This window comes from Neoarius graeffei, chromosome 4 (assembly GCF_027579695.1).
Source record: "Neoarius graeffei isolate fNeoGra1 chromosome 4, fNeoGra1.pri, whole genome shotgun sequence".
Taxonomy (NCBI): domain Eukaryota; kingdom Metazoa; phylum Chordata; class Actinopteri; order Siluriformes; family Ariidae; genus Neoarius; species Neoarius graeffei.
In genome coordinates, this window is record NC_083572.1 from 102,674,035 (window position 1) to 102,698,639 (window position 24,605).

The 24,605-nt window shown below is 45.7% G+C and overlaps 1 protein-coding gene across 4 annotated transcripts in view; it reads right to left on the reverse strand.

The window, feature by feature from the left end:
- The window catches only part of LOC132884526 (semaphorin-5B-like), a 235,556-nt gene that overhangs the window by 145,100 nt on the left and 65,851 nt on the right, over positions 1-24,605 (reverse strand). For 3 of the 4 annotated variants that reach the window (XM_060918381.1, XM_060918380.1, XM_060918383.1), the window contains exon 2: positions 19,120-19,178. The exons of the other annotated variant lie outside the window; for it this stretch is intronic. The gene's annotated coding sequence lies outside the window, so the exon portion shown is untranslated. The remainder of the gene's footprint in view (positions 1-19,119; positions 19,179-24,605) is intronic. 4 annotated transcript variants of the gene reach the window in all.

Consider the following 24,605-nt stretch of genomic DNA (forward strand, 5'->3'; position numbering starts at 1 on the left):
CCCCCCGCCCCAGTTAAAGACAACTGACAAATCAGAAACACCCATTCAGTCATGTCCCGCCCTCCCGCTGCCACTCGGCGAAAGAAAAAAGTGTAGACACAGGCTTTTTAGCTTACAAATTACTATTCTGTTTTGTTTTTTTTAAATTATTATTAGAAGGCACATCGAGTTTAGTCCTGCCTTGGCCAGTGCATTCTGAAAGTATGTTTCGGTCTGTAGCCAACAATGCATGTTATTGCAGATCATATCTCTCCACACAAACTAAAGGCGCAGATGCCGACTTTTTCATGGACTGTAACGGCATTTGCTTATGTAGTAATTTTAATACAGAATTTACTCTGATGAAATTATTCAGACACTCCAACGCCCCCCCCCCCCCCCCCCCCCCCCAAAAAAAAAAAAAATCGGATCTGCACGAGCTGTGAAAAAGGCGAGCCGTTTGCATCCCTGTTTAAACTCATAGGTTAACCGGCTAATGAGGCTCAGTGGTCAGTCAAGATTTTTTTTAGTTTGCGCCATCCCTAGTCCATGGAGGATATGGCCTGGCTACAGCTATGAAATATTAAAAATGTTCCTTACCGAAAGCAGCCACACAAGTCATCCAGGTCAAAAATCTCCGAGCTCTCCTCTTGGATTTCTTGCTGGTTTTGGGAAGCGGATTCCATGTAGTGTGGTATGGGGCACGACTACCACTTGCCCCTAAAACAGTATTCATGAAAATTTCAACTGTAGCCTCCATTAGCCTACTCACAGTAACCGGAAAAGATATAAAACGCGCGCAATTACAATAACAAACACGAACATGCGTATTCGCACGGGACTAGTATTGTCACTGGACGTCTGTGTTTGACAAAATATAGTAGGTAATTTGCGGCAGAATTATTACTTTACAAATTACAGACATGGCGCATTCGCACAGGACTAACATCTCAGACATTCTCTGCAATTATTACAAATCGCCAGAGGTTCACAGGTAATACTAATCCCGTGCGAACAGGGCTTTAAACTAATAAGCATTTCGTCCAAAAGACTAAGACTAAAACTAAATCAAAAATGGCTGCCAAAAACAACACTGCTAACCACTACACCACCATGCCGCCCCATATAGAACTAAAACATGAAAAGTAATGCAGTTTCTGTAACGCCATCAACTGTTAGTATTTTGAAAGTCACTGTGCTATGATTGAGTTCCTCTTGGATTGAAAACATGCTAATGTTTTGAAAGAATGATTTGATACTGAGACAGATTTGCTGTGTTTTGACAGAAGTAGTGCAAGTAGATAAAGGGTTTTTTTGCAGTTTAAAATGTAGATTTGGTATATGCTGTAATGAACAAAATGTGGTTTTGAGCAGAAAATGAACTTTTTTGCTAACTGGATGATGTGTTGCTGCGTTAAGAGTTTAGAAGAAAGTATCTTAAGTATAGCTAAACACTTAGCAATTATAAAGAAAAAAATGTAAAGAATAAAATAAATGTCTAGAGCATGTCTATAGACAATACTAAAATTAGATGCTAAAACCAAGGCAAGAAACAAGTAACATATTTGCTCATTTTAGGCTAGCTAAGACAGCAGAAGTAGCTAGCAATGAATTCCTGTGCTAATTTCCTTTATAGTTAGCTAGCATATGATCTGTGTGTGTATCTAGCTAATGAAAATTACCACAGAAACTTAGTTCAAGGTGGATTTTTGACATTACAGTTATAAAATGCTAGTAATACAGATCTGTGATACAAATACAATACAGTAATGTTCTCATTGTGTACATTCTAGATGTTGAATCTTGGGTATGATCAGAGGTTTTGGTGAAAGTTAGCTATTGAGTGAAAGTCGTTATTGAGTGTTTACAGAAATACAGCCAGGTCTCTGAAGCCACACCTCCCAAAACCCACGTACACATGCCGTCTATGTTTAACGTAACTGACCAGTGAGTAGATACACCTCATAGTTTCTGAGGTGGGTTTCCCAAAAGCATCACAGCACAAAGATCATCGTTAAATGGTAGAGCAAGCATCACAATAAACACTCTCTCTCCTGGCTAAGATGCTCTTAGCGTTAAGAGGCTTTTGGGAAAACCACCCCCTGATCGGTTGGATTTTCTTAAATATATTTTTCTTCATATTTCTGGAGACGGATGCAGCCACAGAGACCAAAGTTTCATCTCTGAGCAGATATTTTATTAAAGCTGTCTGATTTTAATCCAACCATTAATGATTGATCGATTTGAATGATTAGTGTTGTCAAAATCAGACCCTAAAAAAAAGATATCTTTTGAATATAAAATGGATAATGTGAGTGGTTTTAAATTATTTTGATCCCATAGGAAGGAAATCGGAGTTAAATACATTAATTCTTGTGTCAACAGTCAGTAACGTAGTACTGCAGCTCTAATAAGAAATTTGTTATGGGAGTGAAAGATTAATAGCTACGGAATGTACGCAATTTGGCAAATCGGTATTAAATATAATTGGTAAGGACTAATCAAAATGCATGAAAAATTAAACTCTGGATTTCAAGTGGATAAAAAGCAAGAATTTTTCACACACTCTCCACACTTTCTGCTGAAAGTTGCTTTTCCCAGAGTGTGTTAAACACTGGCTCTGTTTACATGCAAAGATTTTCATCAGTCCAATTCATTCTTATCAATCTTGTCAGCTTAATGCTGCAATATCTTGAAAACTTGTTTATTTGCATGTTATATCTAATCTGATCTGAATCCAGGCACAAGCGGCATGAAGAGTGGTGTTTAGCATCAATGTTACAGAACAACAAGAACCTTGTGCATAGCTAACCTTAGCTTGGTGTGTTAGTCACGTTTTCATTCACCTTGATTTAATCCTTTAATGATCTCCGTCACATGAAAATGTCCTCACACAGCCCCAGATAAAGTCTGATTTGAGATATTAGTTGGATGATCCACAAATTCCAATGTTAATTTTTTTTAATATTTAAAAATATGTAAATAATATGCATAGCGAATATGCACCATCACGCAGAACATACACAGAGATAATAACAAGTAGCCTGAGATTCCTGTCAGGGTGGAACAAATAACTAACATCATTGGGTTCAAAGTTTTACATGTCAAATATTATAATTTTTTTTATATACTATTCAACTGATTACTATACAAGTTATCTGTCTCCTGTAATGCTGATGAGATAGAAATGTTGTTCACACTGGCCGAAGTTTATTCTACTTTATTTAGCTTCTTCTTTTTTCAGTTTATTGTCAGGATTATTAATGTGTTATTAGACCACATTAATACACAGTTAATGTGTTTCAAATCTGCCCAATCAACAATTTAGAGAGAGAGAGAAATTTGTAATCTATTAACAGAAGGTTGAAGGCAACGTGTTAGCTCCTTACTAGCAGAACATCATCAGTGAAAGAGTAAACGTGTTTACATGTTTTCAAGTCAGTGAACCTTTCAATCCTGGCCAAGATTCGCTCTTTAGTGAATCAGATGATTCAGTGAGTCATTCAATCATGGCCAACATTCAGTGAGTCAATTAAGTCAGTGAATCATTCAGTCATGGCTGAAAGTAACTCCTCTCATATTCAGTGAATCAGTTGAGTCAGTGAATCTTTCAGTCATGGCTGAAATTCACTCCTCTCACATTCAGTAAATCAGTTGAGTCAGTGAATCGTTCAATGATGAGCAAGATTTGAAGGAAGAATCAGATGATTCAGTGAGTCATTCAATCATGGCCAACATTCACTCCTTTATAACTCAACAAATCAGTTGACTCAGTAAATCTTTCATTCATGGCTGAGAGTGGCTTCTCTCTTTTTCAACAAATCAGTTCAGTCAGTGAATTGTTCAGTCATAGTCAAGATTTGTGTCATGCTCCGTCCCGGACATGCACTCCAGAGATTTATTATCTCCCAGTTCAGTGCTAATCTGGATCCAGGACGGGACTTCCATCTGGCCTGTATTCATTTTCTGGTTTTCTATGCTGTGTATTTAAAGGTGCAGTACGAGATTTTGGAATAACGGTTCCGCAAGCCATATTTTGAAAAGAAGCACGCCAGCCCTTGCCATGCTCCCACCCACCCCCCGCGTCTCCACCCCTCCTCCCCCTTATAAAGCCTGAGAAAATCAGACTTTATAATGGGTGTCTATTGCGTTACACACCAGTGGAGCTCGTTAAGTTAGAGTGTAGAGAGCTTGGAAAAATAGCTTAAACTTTCTCATTTAAACTGTGTTTTCAGCCCCAATTTTCACGCCACGCACATAATTTTCTCAAAAGTAGTAGCCACACTTGTCCTGATTCACGCAATGTGTCTACCTACATGATAGGACTTGCAGTTTTTGAATGAGAAGCCTGAAAGTGAGGAGAGGACAGGCGCGCAGCCCCATAGACTGCCATTATAAGCTTGGCAGAAAAGTCACTCGTTTTTAACTCGCTCTAGTGACCTCATTTTTTACACTACAGACAAAAAAATTACGGCCCACTTTACATGGGGACGGTCTGAAACAAAAACGCAAAAGTCCGTTTTCGTTCTTACTTTTTTCCGCGTCTACATGACCGTTTTCAAGGAGGAAATCTGCGTCTATACGGTGACGCATAAATGTGTGGAATTCAATTGGATGTGCATGCCAGGCGGCTAGGTGGTGCTGTGAAAGACCTCCGCTATGTCTGCATGCATGCGCAACGTCTTCCGTCTTGTCTGATCTGCACATCTGTGCCGCGAAAACTTTGACTACTCTGGCTATGGTAAGTAAGAAAGTAAGTAAAAAAGTAAGAGCATACTATGCCCGCCTCTGTTCATTAACGGTATGTGTGCAGATTCGGTATAGATGTTCGAAGGACTCCTGGACGTTTATTAAAGCTGCCAGAGCAGCTTGAAGGTCCGTTGGATCGATGTAATCAGACATGCTCTTACTTTTTTACTTACTTTCTTACTTCCCGGGCTGGCATGTACAGTATATGACATATGTATGACGTAAACGCGTACCCGACGTGAGCAGATCCGAGCAGAGTTTCGCGTATTGGGTAGTTTAGACGGATATGCAACGGGGGCTGTTTTTAACTTATCCACTCTGGAAGGCGTTTTCAATTTTTTCCGTTTTTCAGCCTTGGAAACGCCGTCCCCGTGTAGACGAAAGGCACTTCCGATAAAATATTTAGTCGTTTTTACCCGACAGCGTCCTTGTGTAAACGGGCCCTACATCAGTGTGTTCAGGAGAGCCTTGTGGCGCTCACTGTGAAAGAATTTTGTGAATATCTCCTTCCGTTTTCGTGTAAATCCCCGTTGTTTGGAGGGAGCGCTCTGAGGGAAAGCTGCCCTTTTTCTGTGCATTTCTGTCTCTCCCTGCTCAGCGCACGGGTTGGGGGAGGGGCTGCTCGCTCTCTCACACACACACACAGAAGGGACGGGCTGCTCGCGGGCTTCAGTCTGATTGACGTGTCAGTATCCAATCATTTTGAGGTGGTACCTCGATAGGATTTGATGGCGTTTTTCCTTTATTTTACACTGTAGACTGGATTAAAATATTTTGTTTTTGGGTCAAACCTTCTATTGTACTGCTTGCAACATGGGTGTGAGGAGCTTTTCAAGCAATATGGTAAAACATACTCCTGAAAAAAACCTCATACTCCACCTTTAAACGCCATGCTCAGAAGGGGACTTTACCAGAACATCTCATTGGTTTTTCACGTCATCTCTGCGCCCTTATTGCTTCTTGGATTTTTGCTCTGTTTTGCCTGTTCATTGCCACAGTTTTTTGCACTCACGTCTTGTCATTTTTTCATGTTTTTTTGTGCTATGTTTTATTGTCTCCAGTTTTTTGTCAGGACTATTTTTCATGTTTTTTCATGCTAGCATTTTTGTCCTTGCCTGCCTCGTTTTTTGTCTGGATTATTTTGCTATTTTTGTTCATTTACTCTTTGACTTCAATTAAATAATTTTTTATTTATTGGATTTTCTGGTCTGTGTTCTGCTTTTGGATCCAAACTCACCACATCTCGCCACCCATAACAGTACGTTCTGGCCAAGATGGATCCAGCGGAACTGAACCATCTGAGAACGGCTATGCAGCAGCAAGGAGCCCTCCTCGGGACCCACCAACAGGAACTCAAGCAAATCACCCAGAACCTGGCCACCCTGTCCAATTCACTTAACGTCCTAGCCACACAACTTCAGCACTCCCAAGCCGTGCCTACCCCTGCCCGGCCGTCTTTCTTCACCTCCTGCCACCGCCGCTCTCTATGAACCAAGACTCCCTTTAAGAAAAAAAAACATTTATTTGTCACATGCACACTTCAAGTACAGTGAAATTCATCCTCTGCATTTAACCCATCTGAAGCAGTGAAGACACGCGCACACACCCAGAGCAGTGGGCAGCCACACCAGAGTGCCCGGGGAGCAGTCAGGGGTTAGGTACCTTGCTCAAGGGCACCTCAGCCCAAGGCCGCCCCACGTCAATCTACAACCCCGATTACAAAAAAGTTGGGACAAAGTACAAATTGTAAATCAAAAAGGAATGCAATGATGTGGAAGTTTCAAAATTCCATATTTTATTCAGAATAGAACATAGATGACATATCAAATGTTTAAACTGAGAAAATGTATCAATTAAAGAGAAAAATTAGGTGATTTTAAATTTCATGACAACACATCTCAAAAAAGTTGGGACAAGGCCATGTTTACCACTGTGAGACATCCCCTTTTCTCTTTACAACAGTCTGTAAATGTCTGGGGACTGAGGAGACAAGTTGCTCAAGTTTAGGGATAGGAATGCTAACCCATTCTTGTCTAATGTAGGATTCTAGTTGCTCAACTGTCTTAGGTCTTTTTTGTCATATCTTCCATTTTATGATGCGCCAAATGCTTTCTATGGGTGAAAGATCTGGACTGCAGGCTGGTCAGTTCAGTACCCGGACCCTTCTTCTACGCAGCCATGATGCTGTAATTGATGCAGTATGTGGTTTGGCATTGTCATGTTGGAAAATGCAAGGTCTTCCCTGAAAGAGACGTCATCTGGATGGGAACATATGTTGCTCTAGAAACTGGATATACCTTTCAGCATTGATGGTGTCGTTCCAGATGTGTAAGCTGCCCATGCCACACGCACTAATGCAACCCCATACCATCAGAGATGCAGGCTTCTGAACTGAGCGCTAATAACAACTTGGGTTGTCCTTCTCCTCTTTAGTCCGAATGACACGGTGTCCCTGATTTCCATAAAGAACTTCAAATTTTGATTCGTCTGACCACAGAACAGTTTTCCACTTTGCCACAGTCCATTTTAAATGAGCCTTGACCCAGAGAAGACGTCTGCGCTTCTGGATCATGTTTAGATACGGCTTGTTCTTTGAACTATAGAGTTTTAGCTGGCAACGGCGGATGGCATGGTGAATCGTGTTCACAGATAATGTTGTCTGGAAATATTCCTGAGCCCATTTTGTGATTCCCAATACAGAAGCATGCCTGTATGTGATGCAGTGCCGTCTAAGGGCCTGAAGATCATGGGCACCCAGTATGGTTTTCCGGCCTTGACCCTTACACACAGAGATTCTTCCAGATTCTCTGAATCTTTTGATGATATTATGCACTGTAGATGATGATATGTTCAAACGCTTTGCAATTTTACACTGTCGAACTCCTTTCTGATATTGCTCCACTATTTGTTGGCGCAGAATTAGGGGGATTGGTGATCCTCTTCCCATCTTTACTTCTCAGAGCCGCTGCCACTCCAAGATGCTCTTTTTTCATACCCAGTCATGTTAATGACCTATTGCCAATTGACCTAATGAGTTGCAATTTGGTCCTCCAGCTGTTCCTTTTTTGTACCTTTAACTTTTCCAGCCTCTTATTGCCCCTGTCCCAACTTTTTTGAGATGCGTTGCTGTCATGAAATTTCAAATGAGCCAATATTTGGCATGAAATTTCAAAATGTCTCACTTTCAACATGTTGTCTATGTTCTATTGTGAATACAATATCAGTTTTTGAGATTTGTAAGTTATTGCATTCCATTTTTATTTACAATTTGTACTTTGTCCCAACTTTTTTGGAATCAAGGTTGTAACTGCATGTCTTTGGATTATGGGGGAAACCAGAGCACCCAGAGGAAACCCACGCAGACACAGGGAGAACATGCAAACTCCACACAGAAAGGCCCTCACCGGCCGCTGGGTTTGAACCTGGAACCTTCTTGCTGTGAGGCGACCGTGCTAACCATTACCCCACCTCAGCCCTACAGTGGAGAACCAGGTACCCGCAGATCTTTTTTGTGACAGTGTTCACTGATCTTGGTGCTTCAACCTCTGGCTTTCCCCACAGAATACTCCCGGGTAGCCTATACCATCACGTTCCTCACCGGCAAGGCCAGGGAATGGGGAACAGCGGTCTGGGACGCTGGCGCACCCTGTTGTTCCAGCTTCAAGGAATTCTCTGAGGAAATGAGGCGAACATTCGACTGCTCTCTGTCCGGCCGGGAGGCAGCAAGAGAGCTCATGGAGCTGCGGCAGGGGTCCCGATCTACCTCAGATTATGCCATCGAGTTCCGGACATTGGCAGCATCATGCGGTTGGAACAAGAGTGCCCTGGTCGACGCGTTCTTACATGGCCTGTCCGGTGCCATTAAGGACGAACTTGTCTCTCGGGAATTGCTGTCGGACCTCTCCAGCCTGATGGACCTTGCCAATCATATTGATGCTCAGGTTCAACAATGGAGGAAAGAGAGGAACCGCCTCAACTTCAACTCCTCTCCACCTCCCGCCTCGTCCGTCGAACACATGCAGGTAGATCGGGTACGGGTGTCAGCGGAGGAATGACTGCGCCAACAGAGCACGGGGGCTTGCTTCTACTGTGGTCAGCAGGGACACATCTACCGAGCCTGCCCGCTAAAAGGATGAGGCCACCAGTGAATTGAGGGGCCCTAGTGGGCAATGCTCGGAACCAGTCCCCTGCTGACCGACCATTGATCCCCATTATCATCACTCTCAACAACTGGCATCACCATCTTCAGGCGCTCGTCGACTCGGGGGCGGACAGGAACCTGATCTGTTCTGCCACCACCAAGGATCTCGGAATCCTGTTACTCACCCTCGAGGTCCCTCTCACCATCCTGACACTCAATGGCACTGGCTTGACCACCATCACTCACCTCACCACCCCGTTCACCCTAAGGATTTCAGGCAATCACTCTGAAATGATACAACTTCACATCATGAACAACCCTCACGTTCCCGTTATTCTTGGACTACCCTGGTTGATGCAGCACAACCCCCACTTAAACTGGACTGACCACACCATCTTAGGCTGGAGTCCTTCCTGCCTGGCCTCCTGCCTGAACTCCACTCTGCCTCCCGCCAAACCACCACAGCCCTCAGCCAGTGAGTTTCCCGACCTCTCTCATGTGCCTCCGGAATATCTGGACCTCAAGCCTGTCTTTAGTAAGACCCGAGCAGTGTCCCTTCCCCCTCATAGGCCCTATGACTGCGGTATCGACCTCCTGCCTGGGACGGCGCCACCCAAGGGACGTCTCTACTCTCTTTCCCCCGCCGAGAGACAACCCATGGAGAAACATATCACTGAGTCCAGGGAGCTACGGTGTTTACTAAACTGGACTTATGCAACGCCTATCACCTAGTTAGGATCAGGGAAGGGAACAAGTGGAAGATAGCCTTCAACACCACCACAGGCCACTATCAGTACCTCGTAGTCTCTTTTGGCCTGACTTACGCACCCACGGTATTCCAGGCATTAGTTAACAACATCTTGAGAGACTTTCTTAACACCTTTGTCTTCGTTTACCTGGATGACATCTTGATTTTCTCTTGCTCCCTGGAGGAACATCGGGGTCATGTCCGGCAGGTTCTTCAATGCCTGCTAGAGAATAAGCTGTTTGTTAAGGCGGAGAAGAGCGAGTTCCACCAAGGCTCTGTCTCATTCCTGGGGTTCATCATCTCTCCAGCGAAGATCCAGATGGACGACCTCAAGCTGGAGGCAGTCACTGACTGGCCCACCCCATCTTCGAGACGAGAGCTCCAGCGCTTGCTGGGGTTCGCCAATTTCTACAGGCGCTTCATCCGCAACTTCAGCACGGTGGCCGGACCTCTCTCAGCCCTGACCTCGACCAAGACCAAGTTCAAGTGGGGGGAGGAAGCAGATAAAGCCTTTTCCAGTCTCAAGCGCAGGTTTACCACAGCACCCATTCTCACCACACCCGATTCAACCAAGCAGTTTATTGTCAAGGTCGACGCCTCCGAGTCAGGGTTCAGAGCCATCCTATCCCAGAGGGCCAACGACAACAAGGTCCACCCATGCTCCTTCTTCTCCCGCCGGCTATCCCCAGCTGAACGGAACTATGACATTGGCGACCGAGAACTACTGGCCGTGAAACTAGCCTTGGAGAAGTGGAGGCACTGGCTTGAGGGGTCTGATGTCCCCTTCCTAGTCTGGACCGACCATAAAAACCTGGAGTACCTCAAGTCCACCAAACATCTCAATTCCCATCAAGTCCGTTGGTCTCTCTTCTTCTCCCGGTTCAACTTCACGCTCTCCTACCGCCCAGGCTCCAAGAACAGCAAACCTGACAGCAAACCCTGTCCAGAATGTTCTCTTCCCACCAAGAGGAGTCCAAGCCACCCGAGACCATCCTTCCTCCACGCTGCCTGGTGGGAGCCGCCATTCTAGAGGTTGAGACGCTCATGCAGAAGGCCCTGGAGCAGGATCCCGGTGAAGGTAATGCCAACAGCATTCCTCGTAACCATCTGTTTGTTCACGGTCCTGTGCAAACCCAGGTGCTGCAGTGGGGTCATGGCTCCAAGCTGGCCTTTCATCCGAGAGCCGCCCAAACCCTGGCTCTCATCCAGCAGCGCTTCTGGTGGCCATCCATCAAGAAGGACATCCAGGAGTTCGTGGCAGCCTGCAACACATGCTCCCAGAACAAGACAGCCAATCGACCCCCTGCTGGCTTACTAAGACGCCTTCCAACTCCGCATCGACCTTGGTCTCACATCGCCCTGGACTTCATCACAGGACTCCCCAACTCAGGTGGCAACACATGCATCCTCACTGTTATTAACCATTTTTCTAAGACCATCCATTTCATTCCTCTGCCCAAGCTCCCCTCAGCCAAAGAGACCGCAGAACTACTCGTCCAACACATTTTCCGCCTACATGGTCTGCCTACCGACACTGTTTCTGACTGGGGTCTTCAGTTCACTGCACAGTTCTGGAGAGCCTTCTGCAAACTCATCGGGGCCACCTGTAGTCTCTCCTCAGGCTTCCACCCACAGACCAACGGCCAGGCAGAACGGGCGAACCAGGCTTTGGAGGTTGCACTCAGATGCATGGCGTCCAGGGATGCCAGTTCTTGGAGCAAGTACCTACCCTGGATTGAATATGCACATAACACTCTCCCTTCCTCTGCCACAGGTCTCTCTCTGTTCCAGTGCTCACTAGGTTACCAACCACCACTGTTCCCCAGCCAAGAGGAGGAGGTCACTGTACCCTCAGCCCAGCTTTTTATACACCACTGCAGGAGGATGTGGGCATTGGCCAGGAGAAGACTCATTCGCTCCGCACTCGCATTCAAAAGGCAGGCCGACAAACATCGCTCCAAGGCAACCACCTACCGAGTAGGTCAACGAGTTATGCTCTCCACGCGCCACCTGCCACTTAGGACCATCTCTCGCAAGCTAGCACCCAGGTTCCTTGGACCCTTCTTCATCAAGAAGGTAATCAACCCATGTTCTGTTAGACTGGCATTACCGTACCACTCACCATGTGACATGTTCACCCTACCTTTCATGTATCTCAGCTTAAACCTCTGGTCTCCAGTCCTCCAAAATTGGTCTCCAGTCCTCCAAAATTAGCTCCTTTTGTTAGGGTTTTGCTGGGATTCAAACTTGGTTCGCTGGTGTGATAATCCAGCAAACCCCCACTAGGCCACCAGGGGGATAACTCAAATGCAGAGGCGTGAGGCAGAAGTAGAAAAAGTATCAAAAGGTTTATTTACAATATTTACACTATTTACAATCCAAGGCAAAAACAAAAGTATAATCCTAACGCTCAGAAGATAACCAGAAAAAAAACAAAAGTTCAAAGAAACAAAGAGCCAAAAAAACAAAAAAGAAGAGGCAAAAATACAAACACTCAGAGGATCCAAAATGGTAAACACAAAGTCCAAAAAGTCCAAAAGAAAACAAAGTACAAAAACCACAAAGACATGGGCGAGGAAATCAGAACAGAGGTAACTGGAGCTAAACATAACAGCACAAAGACTCCGTGACAAGAGGACTGAACTCAGGGGTATAAATACACAAACTAATTAAGGACAGGGTGGGGCAGGAAACAGGCAATAAGACAAAAACAAAACAAAGAACACAGTGGTGACCTCTAGAGGCCCAAAACAAACATGACAAGAAAAGGAAATAACAGTGGCCTCTAGAGGCCAAAACAGTCCCAGTCCTAACAGGACCCCCCCCCCCCCCCCCCCCCCAGGAGCGTCTCCTGACGTTCCCAGGATGATCAGGATGGGCTGAATGGAAGTCCCAACAAAGTTCTTTATCGAGTATGTCCCGAGCTGGGACCTAGCAGCGCTCCTCAGGGCCATAGCCCTCCCAGTCCACAAGATATTGGAGGCCCCCACGAACCCGTCGGGAGTCCAGCAGGCGGCGCACGGTGAACACAGTCTGACACTGGAAGATGCGGGGGGGCGGGGGGTTCCTAGGGGCAGGGGCATACGTGGATGTCAGTACGGGCCGCAACAGGGAAACATGGAATGTGGGGTTGATCCTTAGCATACGTGGTAACTGGAGCCGGTAGGAGACAGGGTTAACTCTGCGTACAACCTTGAAGGGGCCAATGTAGTGAGGAGCAAGCTTGCAGTTCTCCACCCGCAGCGGAAGATCCTTGGTGGACAGCCAAACCCGCTGTCCAGGGCGGAAAGTGTGGGCAGGTCTCCTATGGCGGTTGGCCTGAGTCTGGTTGGTACTGGAGGTCTGGATGAGTGTCCTCCTGACCTTGCTCCAGGTCTTGCGACACCGTCTCACGTAATGGTTGACCGAGGGCACCCCAGCGTCCTCCTCCTGGTCCGGGAACAGAGGTGGCTGGAACCCGAATTGGCACTGGAACGGTGACAGCTTGGTGGCCGATGACTGCAGGGTGTTGTAGGCGTACTCTGCCCATGGCAGCCAGGTGCTCCACGATGTCGGGTTATCCATAGCCAGGCCTCGCAGGGTGGTTTCCAGGTCCTGGTTGAGCCTCTCCGTCTGGCCGTTGGACTGGGGGTGGAACCCAGAGGAGAGGCTGGCAGTGGCCCCGATGCTCTTGCAGAAGCCGTGCCATACTCGGGAGGAGAACTGGGGCCCCCGGTCAGAGACGATGTCCTGAGGGAGACCAAAAACTCGGAAGACATGAGTGAACAACAATTTAGCAGTGTCAAGGGCAGAGGGGAGTTTGCACAGTGGAATAAAGCGGCAGGCCTTGGAGAATCTGTCCACTATGACCAATATGACAGTGTTACCTTGAGACTCAGGGAGACCCGTGATGAAGTCAACTGCCACGTGGGACCAGGGACGCCGGGGAATAGGCAGAGGATGCAGGAGACCCTGGGGATGCTGTCGCAGGTTCTTGGTTCTGGTGCAGACCTCACAGGACAGAACCTCACTTCCTTCTCCATGTTAGGCCACCAGAAGCCTCTTTTCAGGAAGTCCAGGGTCCTCCGAGCTCCCGGATGGGCGGTGAGAGGGGAAGAGTGACCCCACTGGAGAACCTTGGCCCGGACTTGACGAGGGACGTACAGGAGGCCTGGTGGCCCCGTCCCAGGATCAGGGTCCCGGCGTTGAGCTTGTCGAACGGTCTCCTCAATACCCCAGCGGACAGGAGCCACAATCCGGGATATAGGGATGATAGGCCCGACTTCACTCTCCCTGTTAGTGGCAGAGAACAGCCTGGACAGTGTGTCAGGTTTGGTGTTCTTGGAGCCGGGGCGGTACGAGAGGGTGAAGTCAAACCAACTGAAAAACAGGGCCCACCTAGCCTGTCGTGGGTTCAGTCTCTTGGCTTGCTGGAGGTACTCCAGGTTCTTGTGGTCCGTCCAAACCAGGAATGGATGTTGCGCTCCCTCCAGCCAGTGCCTCCACTCCTCAAGGGCCAGTTTGACCGCTAGCAGTTCTCAATCCCCCACATCATACTGGGACTCCGCAGGACTCAGGCGGTGGGAGAAGTAAGCGCAGGGGTGCAGCTTTCCTTCCGAACGTTGAGAGAGCACTGCGCCGACACCACTGTCTGAGGCGTCCACCTCCACGATGAATGGTTGGGAGGTGTCCGGGAGGACCAGAATGGGTGCCGTGCAGAAGTGGTCCTTGAGGTCTTTGAACACCTTTTCCGCCTGAGGAGACCAGACATAAGATCCACCTGTCCCTTTGGTGAGGTCCGACATGGGTGCTGCTACAGAACTAAAGTTCCTGATAAATTTGCGGTAGAAGTTAGCAAATCCTAAGAACTGCTGAACCTCTTTGACGGACTTGGGAGTGGGCCAGTCCCGGACGGCCAGGGTCTTGGCTGGGTCCATTTGGAGTTGGCCTGTCCGTACAATAAAACCCAGAAAGGAGACCTCGGGAACATGAAATTCGCATTTCTGGGCCTTGGCGAACAGATTGTTCTGTAGCAGCCTCTGGAGAACCTGGCGGACATGGTGGCGGTGCTCCTGCATGGTCTTGGAAAAGATAAGGATGTCGTCAAGGTAGACAAAACATACAGGTTAATCATGTCCCTCAAGATGTCGTTGATTAGGGCCTGAAAAACAGCTGGTGCATTGGTGAGTCCGAAGGGCATCACCTGGTATTCGTAGTGCCCAGACGGGATGTTGAAGGCAGTCTTCCACTCGTCTCCCTGTTGGATACGGATGAGGTGGTATGCATTCCGTAGGTCCAACTTGGTGAAGACGGTGGCGCCTTGGAGCAGGTCGAATGCTGTGGACATCAGCGGAAGGGGATATCGGTTGCGCACAGTTATCTTGTTCAGGCCCCTGTAGTCAATACATGGTCGGAGCCCCCCATCCTTCTTGCCGACAAAGAAGAAGCCGGCACCAGCAGGTGAAGTGGAGGGTCGAATGAACCCAGAGACCAGGGCGTCTTTGAGGTATTCCTCCATGACCTTGCGTTCTGGCTGAGAGAGGGAAAACAGTCTGCCATGAGGAGGGGTAGTCCCAGGGAGCAAGTCAATGGCACAGTCATAGGCCTGGTGCGGAGGAAGAACAGCGGCCCTGCTCTTGCTGAATACCTCCTTCAAATCCCAGTACTCTGTGGGAACTTGAGATAGCTCGGTGAGATCAGGGGGCTCGGCAAGAGACACAGGAGAGCTAGAGAGCAGACATGAGGCATGGCACGCAGGGCCCCATTCCACAACCTGGCTAGTGACCCAGTCTATACGAGGGTTGTGGCGGGTAAGCCAAGGAAGGCCTAGAATCACTGGGAACTCTGGTGAAGGAATCAGGTGCAGGGATATTTCTTCCTTGTGACCTTGAGACTGGAGGAAGACTGAAGAAGTAACTTGGGTGACTCTTCCATCACCTAACGCTTGGCCATTGAGGGCAGACACAGACAGTGGGACTTCAAGAGGTGCAGTCGGGACATTGATGCTTTGGGCAAAGTGGATATCCATAAAGTTTCCAGCCGCCCCTGAGTCTAACAAGGCTTGACAAGAGTGGACAGACTCACCCCAGGAGATGGAGACCGGGATGTAGATTCCTTGGCCAGGGAGTCCGGGAGAGAGGGTAGGCCCCGTCACAACCCTCCCTCGGCTGGACAGGGCGGTCCTTTTCCCGAGAGTTTGGGACATGATGCTCGGAAGTGACCAGGCTTGCCACAGTAGATGCAGCACTTGTCCCTCCTTCTGTGCTCCCTCTCAGATGCGGAGAGGCGAGTACGACCCACTTGCATGGGTTCTGGACAGTCACTGGAGGAGGTAGACGGGCTCCAGGTAGAGGCAAGGAGGCCGGGGAGGCTCAGGACTTGGCGGTGTTCTCTCATCCTGTTGTCCAGACAAGTAGAATGTGAGATCAGTGTTTTGAGGTCACTAAGGCATCCGATAGAAGACAGACCGTCTTTGATGGGGTCAGACAGACCATGGTGGAAGGCTGACACCAGGGCAGTCTCGTTCCATCCACTTACTGCTGCGAGCGTCCGGAACGAGATGGCGTAGTCTGCGACGCTTCCCCCTTGCCGGATGGACATGAGCTTTCTGGCTGCGTCTTTACTGATGTCTGCTTGATCGAAGACATGCAGCATCTCCTCAGTAAACAGCTGGAAATCAGAGCACTCAGGTCCCTGTCTCTGCCAGATAGCAGTAGCCCAGGCTCGCGCCTTACCTTACTTATCACAAAGGCAATCTTGCGGCAATTCATAGTGTAGGTGGTAGGCTGAAGTTCAAAGGTGAGTTGACACTGGGTAAGGAACTCTCGACATTCACTGTGCTTGCTGTCATACCTCTGTGGTGCAGGATGGCTGGGTTTGCAAGGTGAAGAAGGCAGCATGGCAAGAGGCACTGGAGCAGGAGCGGATGGTGGAGCAGGAGCAGAATCAGGAGGAGGAGATGGGGGCAGAGAAGTCAGCTGTGCCAGGGTTCTCCCAATCTGCTGAAGCAGTACCTCGTGGCGAGCAAGGGTCTCACGTTGGCTTGCAAGAGTCCGTCCATGAGTGTCCATGGTGGATCCAAGGCGTGTTAATGCAGCCATCATTCCCTGAAGGTTGGCCAGGTAGACAGATGAAGAAGTCTCTGCTGAGTCGGTCATGACGGAGTCTTTCTGTTAGGGTTTTGCTGGGATTCGAACCTGGTTCACTGGTGTGATAATCCAGCAAACCCCCACTAGGCCACCAGTGGGATGACTCAAATGCAGAGGCGTGAGGCGGAAGTAGAAAAAGTATCAAAAGGTTTATTTACAATATTTACACTATTTACAATCCAAGGCAAAAACAAAAGTATAATCCTAACGCTCAGAAGATAACCAGAAAAAAAAAAAAAGTTCAAAGAAACAAAGAGCCAAAAAAACAAAAAAGAAGAGGCAAAAATACAAACGCTCAGAGGATCCAAAATGGTAAACACAAAGTCCAAAAAGTCCAAAAGAAAGCAAAGTACAAAAACCACAAAGACACGGGCGAGGAAATCGGAACAGAGGTAACTGGAGCTAAACATAACAGCACAAAGACTCCGTGACAAGAGGACTGAACTCAGGGGTATAAATACACAAACTAATTAAGGACAGGGTGGGGCAGGAAACAGGCAATAAGACAAAAACAAAACACAGAACACAGTGGTGACCTCTAGAGGCCCAAAACAAACATGACAAGAAAAGGAAATAACAGTGGCCTCTAGAGGCCAAAACAGTCCCAGTCCTAACACCTTTATGACTCAACGAATCAGTTGAGTTAGTAAAACTTTCGATCATGGCTGAGAGTAGCTCCTCTTTCATTCAGAGAATCAGCTGAGTCAGTGAATCTTTCAGTCATGGCTGAGATTCGCTCCTTTCCCATTCAGAGAATCAGCTGACTCAGTGATTCACTCAAGCATGGCCAAGATTTACTCCTCTCTTATTTAGCGAATCAGTTGAGTCAGTAAATCTTTCAGTCACAGCTGAAATTTGCTCCTCTCTTGTTCAACAAATTAGTTGAATCACTAAATCTTTCAGTCATGGCTGAGATGCAGTCCTCTCTTGTTCAAAAAAATAGACGAGTCAGTAAATCTTTCAGTCATGGCTGAGATTCGCTCCTCTCTTGTTCAACAAATTAGTTGAATCACTAAATCTTTCAGTCATAGCTGAGATGCAGTCCTCTCTTGTTCAAAAAAATAGACGAGTCAGTAAATCTTTCAGTCATGGCTGAGATTCATTCCACAAATCAGTTGAGTCAGTAAATCTTTCAGACATAGTGAATATCCGTTCAGCAAATAATTAGTTGAGTCTGAGTTTAATTAATGCAGTTCAAGCTCATTCAATCAGAGCTAGATAATCTTTTCATGTTTTAATACATGAAAAGTATTAAATACATTTAATACCAGTGTTTGGCTTCATATGAAAGTAATTATTCTAAATATGAACATATCCTAAACAGTTTATACAAATTATTATTAGATATTTGACTCAAACTTCATGCACACTTTATACAGCAGCGTGACCAGGCAGCATATCATACAACTAAACGAATCAGTGAACAAATCTGAACCAATCATTTAACTGAACAGAATCAAATGAGTCGAGTCACTGAAAAAACTCAAACATGTCTTCTGGCTCTCTAGGTCTATATGGATTATTCAGTAATCATATTTCCATGTCACTTGTTTTAAAAGATGTCACGTATGAGCAGTCGCTTGTAATTATTTAATCACATGAGTAATGATGCAGTGTTGGCAAATGCGACTTTTTTTATTTTCCTATATAAATTTTTATGTCCATTATGTTACGTATTTCTTGTGCTTGATGGATAGAGATATTAAAAGTGACATAATGAGATGCTCTCAGTCTCAGCTCGCTTTACTCGTAACATTTTATCACAGAGTCTTTTATGGTTGCATATTGAACAACAATAGAGTGGACTCTATTTTGATCCGAAGACAGAAGCAAGCTTTTTTTTCTTTTACTTTCTCTATTTTTTTCTGTGCACACGTGCAGACGTAGAAAAAAATGGTACGAAATCAAGTAATGATCAGATTTCTAGTTTACAGAGAGAGAGAGAGAGAGAGAGAGAGAGAGTGAGTGCTGGACCACATGGACAAGACTAATTCATTCTTAAACAGTATTTCTGTCTATTCAAACACACATACTCACACCATCCAAATGGACACACACACACACACACACACACACAGAGAACAAAGGGAACCAGACACAATAGGGAAGAGCTGGAGACCAATCTACATAAACACATAGAGCAACAGAGAGAGAAAAAAAAAGAGAGAGAGAGAGAGAGAGAGAGAGAGAGAGAGAGAGAGAGAGAGAGAGAGAAGCACATAACTGAGGAAGAAAGCAAGGCATCAAAAGAAGCTTCTGAAAGATAAAGAGGTGAAAAAGAGAAGAGAAACTGAAAGCAGAAGAAAGAGACCAAGAGAAGGAAAGGAGGGAAAAACTGAACAGATGAGTGAGGAAAAACAAAACACTGGACTCACCAGCCAAGCGTCAGCATGGACTTGTTCCAGTGGACAGCGTCCAGCACACATCAACACCTCTGTGGGGGGGGAGAGAGAGAGAGAGAGAGAGAGAGAGAGAGAAAGGAGATTTCACTCTGCTAGATGTGTGTGTGTGTGTGTGTGTGTGTGTGTGTTCACTAAAGCAGTAAGTCTCATCAAAAACAAAATATTAACTTTTTTAGTATGTAGGAGGGTCAGGGAGATTTATTAATCAACACACACAGGCTGTGTGTGTGTTTACCTTATGATGATGCTCTTCTTAAAGGTGCTAGGTATAAGAATTTGTACAAATTTAAGTTTAAAACATTCAAAAAGTTATCCAAAATTATCAACAGATTGTGAAGAAATAACAGTTTTGACATTATGTCAAAGAGGTCTATGAATCGTGTTGTAGAGATATCTACTGAATTGGGCACGCTATCTAGCTAGCGCCAAGTCAGGATGGTCCGTACATCTCGTAATACTACTTTGTACCTCAAGGCGCGATAGTGAGTCACTGTTGCATCCAGTCTGCCCTCAATCCAGTATGAGAGGAGAAGAAGGATAAATGTATGTGATGTCATTGTATACTGAAGTCACTGCTGGGTACATACACGTTAGGCTCTGAGCTTTCACTTTACAGACCACCAAAAATTATGGAAAAGAGAAATTGCATGATTCGCTGCAATTTGCAGAAGCACCTGGAATCCCCCAGGTGAGGCAAAAAGAGAAAGAAAAGGGACCCTACTGGGAAAAAGTGAATTGCAATGCCAAGCAACGCTATTTGGCACAAAACAACAGCCAAAGACTGGATTACAGACCCTCTGCTCATATACACTGTAAACTATCTTCCCTAGAAGTTCATGATCAGTTTGGCAGTGAATGGGTACATGATCTGCTAAAGATAATTCACAGGCCGGGGAAGGGCAAGGTCATGCAAAGGTAAAGTGGCCACACCTCCTTCCCTTGAACAGACAATACATGCACAGAAGCCACACCTCCTTCCGTTGAACTGACAGGACATGCACAGAGGCCACACCTCCTTCCCTTGAACTGTCAGGACATGCACATAGGCCACACCTCCTTCCTTTGAGCTGACAGTACTCTTAAATACGCAGAGGCCACACCTCCTTCTCTTAAATTGACAGGACATGCACAGAGGCCACGCCTCCTTCTCTTAAACTGACAGGACATGCACAGAGGCCACACCTCCTTCTCTTAAACTGACAGGACATGCACAGAGGCCACATCTCCTTCTCTTAAACTGACAGGATGTGCACAGAGGCCACACCTCCTTCCCTTGAGCTGACAGTACATGCACAGTGGCCACACCTCCTTCTCTTAAACTGACAGGACATACACAGAGGCCACACCTCCTTCTCTTAAACTGACGGGATGTGCACAGAGGCCACACCTCCTTCCCTTCAGCTGACAGTACATGCACAGAGGCCACACCTCCTTCTCTTAAACTGACAGGATATCCACAGAGGCCACACCTCCTTCCCTTGAGCTGACAGTACATGCACAGTGGCCACACCTCCTTCTCTTAAACTGACAGGACATGCACAGAGGCCACACCTCCTTCTCTTAAACTGACCGGATGTGCACAGAGGCCACACCTCCTTCTCTTAAACTGACAGGATGTGCACAGAGGCCACACCTCCTTCCCTTGAGCTGACAGGACATGCACAGAGGCCACGTCTCCTTTGCTTAAACTGACAGGAGATACACAGAGGCCACACCTCCTTGTCTTAAACTGACAAGACGTGTACAGAGGTCACACCCTTTTCTCTTAAATGATGGAACATACACAGAGACCACACCTCCTTCACCAGTGAATTAAATACACTGACAGTTTTGGCATTAAAGGGGTTAAAATTCCTCTGATTGTTCTGGGTACTGCTGCCAGCCATAATAAGTAAGTGTGTGTGTGTGTGTACATGTGAGTGTGGTCTTTGCTTGCTCATTAGCTAGAAGTACAACTGAAATTCTTAGCTGACCTTGTTTCTCTCTCTCTCTCTCTCTCTCTCTCTCTCTCTCTCTCACCCACCCACACACCTGTCATTCATTCACTTATACATTCTTTGATTCTCACAATTGCTACAACTCATTCAAGCATAATGTGAGAAAATAATATGTTAGTAAACACACACACACACAGTAGTACAATGAAATTATAACCCACATTCAGACACAAGGGTCTCTTTAGCTAACACTGAGCATGAGAATCTCTCCGTGTCTGCATGGGTTTCCGCCGAGTTATCCAGTTTCCTCCCACCTCCCAAAACATGCCAGTATGTGACTTGATTTGACCAAGTTGCCTGTAGGATGTGGTGTGTGTGTGCGCGCGCACCCAGACACAGCGTACCTCCTACCACCTCACAGAGAAAAAAAAGCTGTATTTTGTATGTAATTTCTCATTCTCATTATCTCTAGCCGCTTTATCCTTCTACAGGGTCGCAGGCAAGCTGAAGCCTATCCCAGCTGACTATGGGCAAAAGGCAGGATACACCCTGGACAAGTCACCAGGTCATCACAGGGCTGACACCCATTCACACCTACGGTCAATTTAGAGTCACCAGTTAACCTAACCTGCATGTCTTTAGACTGTGGGGGAAACCGGAGCACACCCACACGGAGAACATGCAAACTCCGCACAGAAAGGCCCTCGCCGGCCCCGGGGCTCGAACCCAGGACCTTCTTGCTGTGAGGCGACAGTGCTAACCACTACACCAGCGTGCCGCCGTATGTAGTTTGATAATAAATTAAATTTGCTCACACAGAATATAAAATTAGTTTTGCCATGAATACACACCCAAAGGTACAGATAACATAAGATCATAAAATAATAGGACTTGCACATAAAACATAGGATAAAAATGAGTTAACTGTCAAGCCTTGTATCAAAAGCACTGTCTATTCATGACAGAACTGTTCCTGCATTTATTATGACATGATTATTATGGCATTATTCATCAAAGTTATTTTTAAATTAGAATTTAAAAATGAACAAATTAGCTTTTTCAAAATCAAAGCATAATATTTATCTTAAAGACATATGAAGATGAGTGTGTGGAAATAAAAGAATGATCTGAATGATCAATAGATACCACAAATACAATGAAATCAGTGAAATCAATAACTTAACTGACTTCCACGTTACTCGCTCCTTTCCTTTACAACCTCTAACTAAGTTTAAAGGACCATGTTACATGTTTTTTTTAAATAGTTTCTGTGTGTGTGTGCGTCTGTCTGATAAACAGAAATATCCGTGCAGTTATTCTCGATGAACAGAGCTGCTAGCTGTCAGTCAGAGAGCCTCGAAGAACACAGGACTCTTTGGGTAAGGGTCACATGGCAGCTCTGACACGTCACCAAGAGCACAGCTTAATTGCACAGAAACGTGGAAAGAAATATATTTGGCAGAGTAAACAGGTTTTCTTTAAGAACTGTGAAAAACACCACTGAGTAGGTGGAACATTCACACAGAGGTGAGCTTCACTCAGCACAGCTCACTCGCTGTCTCAACGACACGCCTGCATCTCACCTCTAATATCACATTTCTGCAGATTTATGAGATGCACAGAGAGGGGCATGTAAGTCAACTGTAGATGTGTAAAACATATATATATGTGTGTGTGTGTGTGGGTTTGTACAGTGGTGCTTGAAAGTTTGTGAACCCTTTAGAATTTTCTATATTTCTGCATAAATATGACCTAAAACATCATCAGATTTTCACACAAATCCTAAAAGTAGATAAAGAGAACCCAGTTAAACAAATGAGACAAAAATATTATACTTGCTCATTTATTTATTGAGGAAAATGATCCAATATTACATATCTGTGAGTGACAAAAGTATGTGAACCTTTGCTTTCAGTATCTGGTGTGACCCCCTTGTGCAGCAATAACTGCAGCTAAACGTTTGCGGTAACTGTTGATCAGTCCTGCACACCGGCTTGGAGGAATTTTAGCCCATTCCTCCGTACAGAACAGCTTCAACTCTGGGATGTTGGTGGGTTTCTTTACATGAACTGCTCGCTTCAGGTCCTTCCACAACATTTCAATTGGATTAAGGTCAGGACTTTGACTTGGCCATTCCAAAACATTAACTTTATTCTTCTTTAACCATTCTTTGGTTGAACGACTTGTGTGCTTAGGGTCATTGTCTTGCTGCATGACCCACTTTCTCTTGAGATTCAGTTCATGGACAGATGTCCTGATATTTTCCTTTAGAGTTCACTGGTATAATTCAGAATTCATTGGTCCATCAAGCCGTCCTGGCCCAGATGCAGCAAAACAGGCCCAAACCATGATACTACCACCACCATGTTTCACAGATGGGATAAGCTTCTTATACTGGAAGGTAGTGTTTTCCTTTCTCCAAACATAACATTCCTCATTTAAACCAAAAAGTTCTATTTTGGTCTCATCCATCCACAAAACATTTTTCCTATAGCCTTCTGGCTTGTCCACGTGATCTTTAGCAACTGCAGACAAGCAGCAATGTTCTTTTTGGAGAGCAGTGGCTTTCTACTTGCAACCCTGCCATGCACACCATTGTTGTTCAGTGTTCTCCTGATGGTGGACTCATGAACATTAACATTAGCCAATGTGAGAGCGGCCTTCAGTTGCTTAGAAGTTACCCTGGGGTTTTTTGTGACCTCACCGACTATTATACGCCTTGCTCTTGGAGTAATCTTTGTTGGTCGACCACTCCTGGGGAGGATAACAATGGTTTGAATTTCCTCCATTTGTCCACAATCTGTCTGACTGTGAATTGGTGGAGTCCAAACTCTTTAGAGATGGTTTTGTAACCTTTTCCAGCCTGATGAACATCAACAACGCTTTTTCTGAGGTCCTCAGAAATCTCCTTTGTTCATACCATGATACACTTCCACAAACATGTGTTGTGAAGATCAGACTTTGATAGATCCCTGTTCTTTAAATAAAACAGGGTGCCCACTCACACCTGATTGTCATCCCATTGATTGAAAACACCTGACTCTAATTTCACCTTCAAATTAAATGCTAATCCTAGAGGTTCATATACTTTTGTCACTCACAGATATGTAATATTGGATCATTTTCCTCAATAAATAAATGACCAAGTATAATATTTTTGTTTCATTTGTTTAACTGGGTTATCTTTATCTACTTTTAGGACTTGAGTGAAAATCTGATGATGTTTTAGGTCATATTTATGCAGAAATATAGAAAATTCTAAAGGGTTTACAAACTTTCAAGCACAACTGTGTGTGTGTGTGTGTGTGTGTGTCAGTCCACCAGATTTTCATATGGATTTTGAGTTCTACCTGCTGTATTACACTACTAAGCCTCCATACGCAGAAAATACAAACCACAGTGAACTTGGACCAGGGGAAGTTACTGTAAATCTGACAGGAAATCATGTGCACGCAACCCAAAATGGTCCATTCTCCAGGCAGAAAGGTTTCAAAATGTCCATGATGTCCATAATGTTTCAGT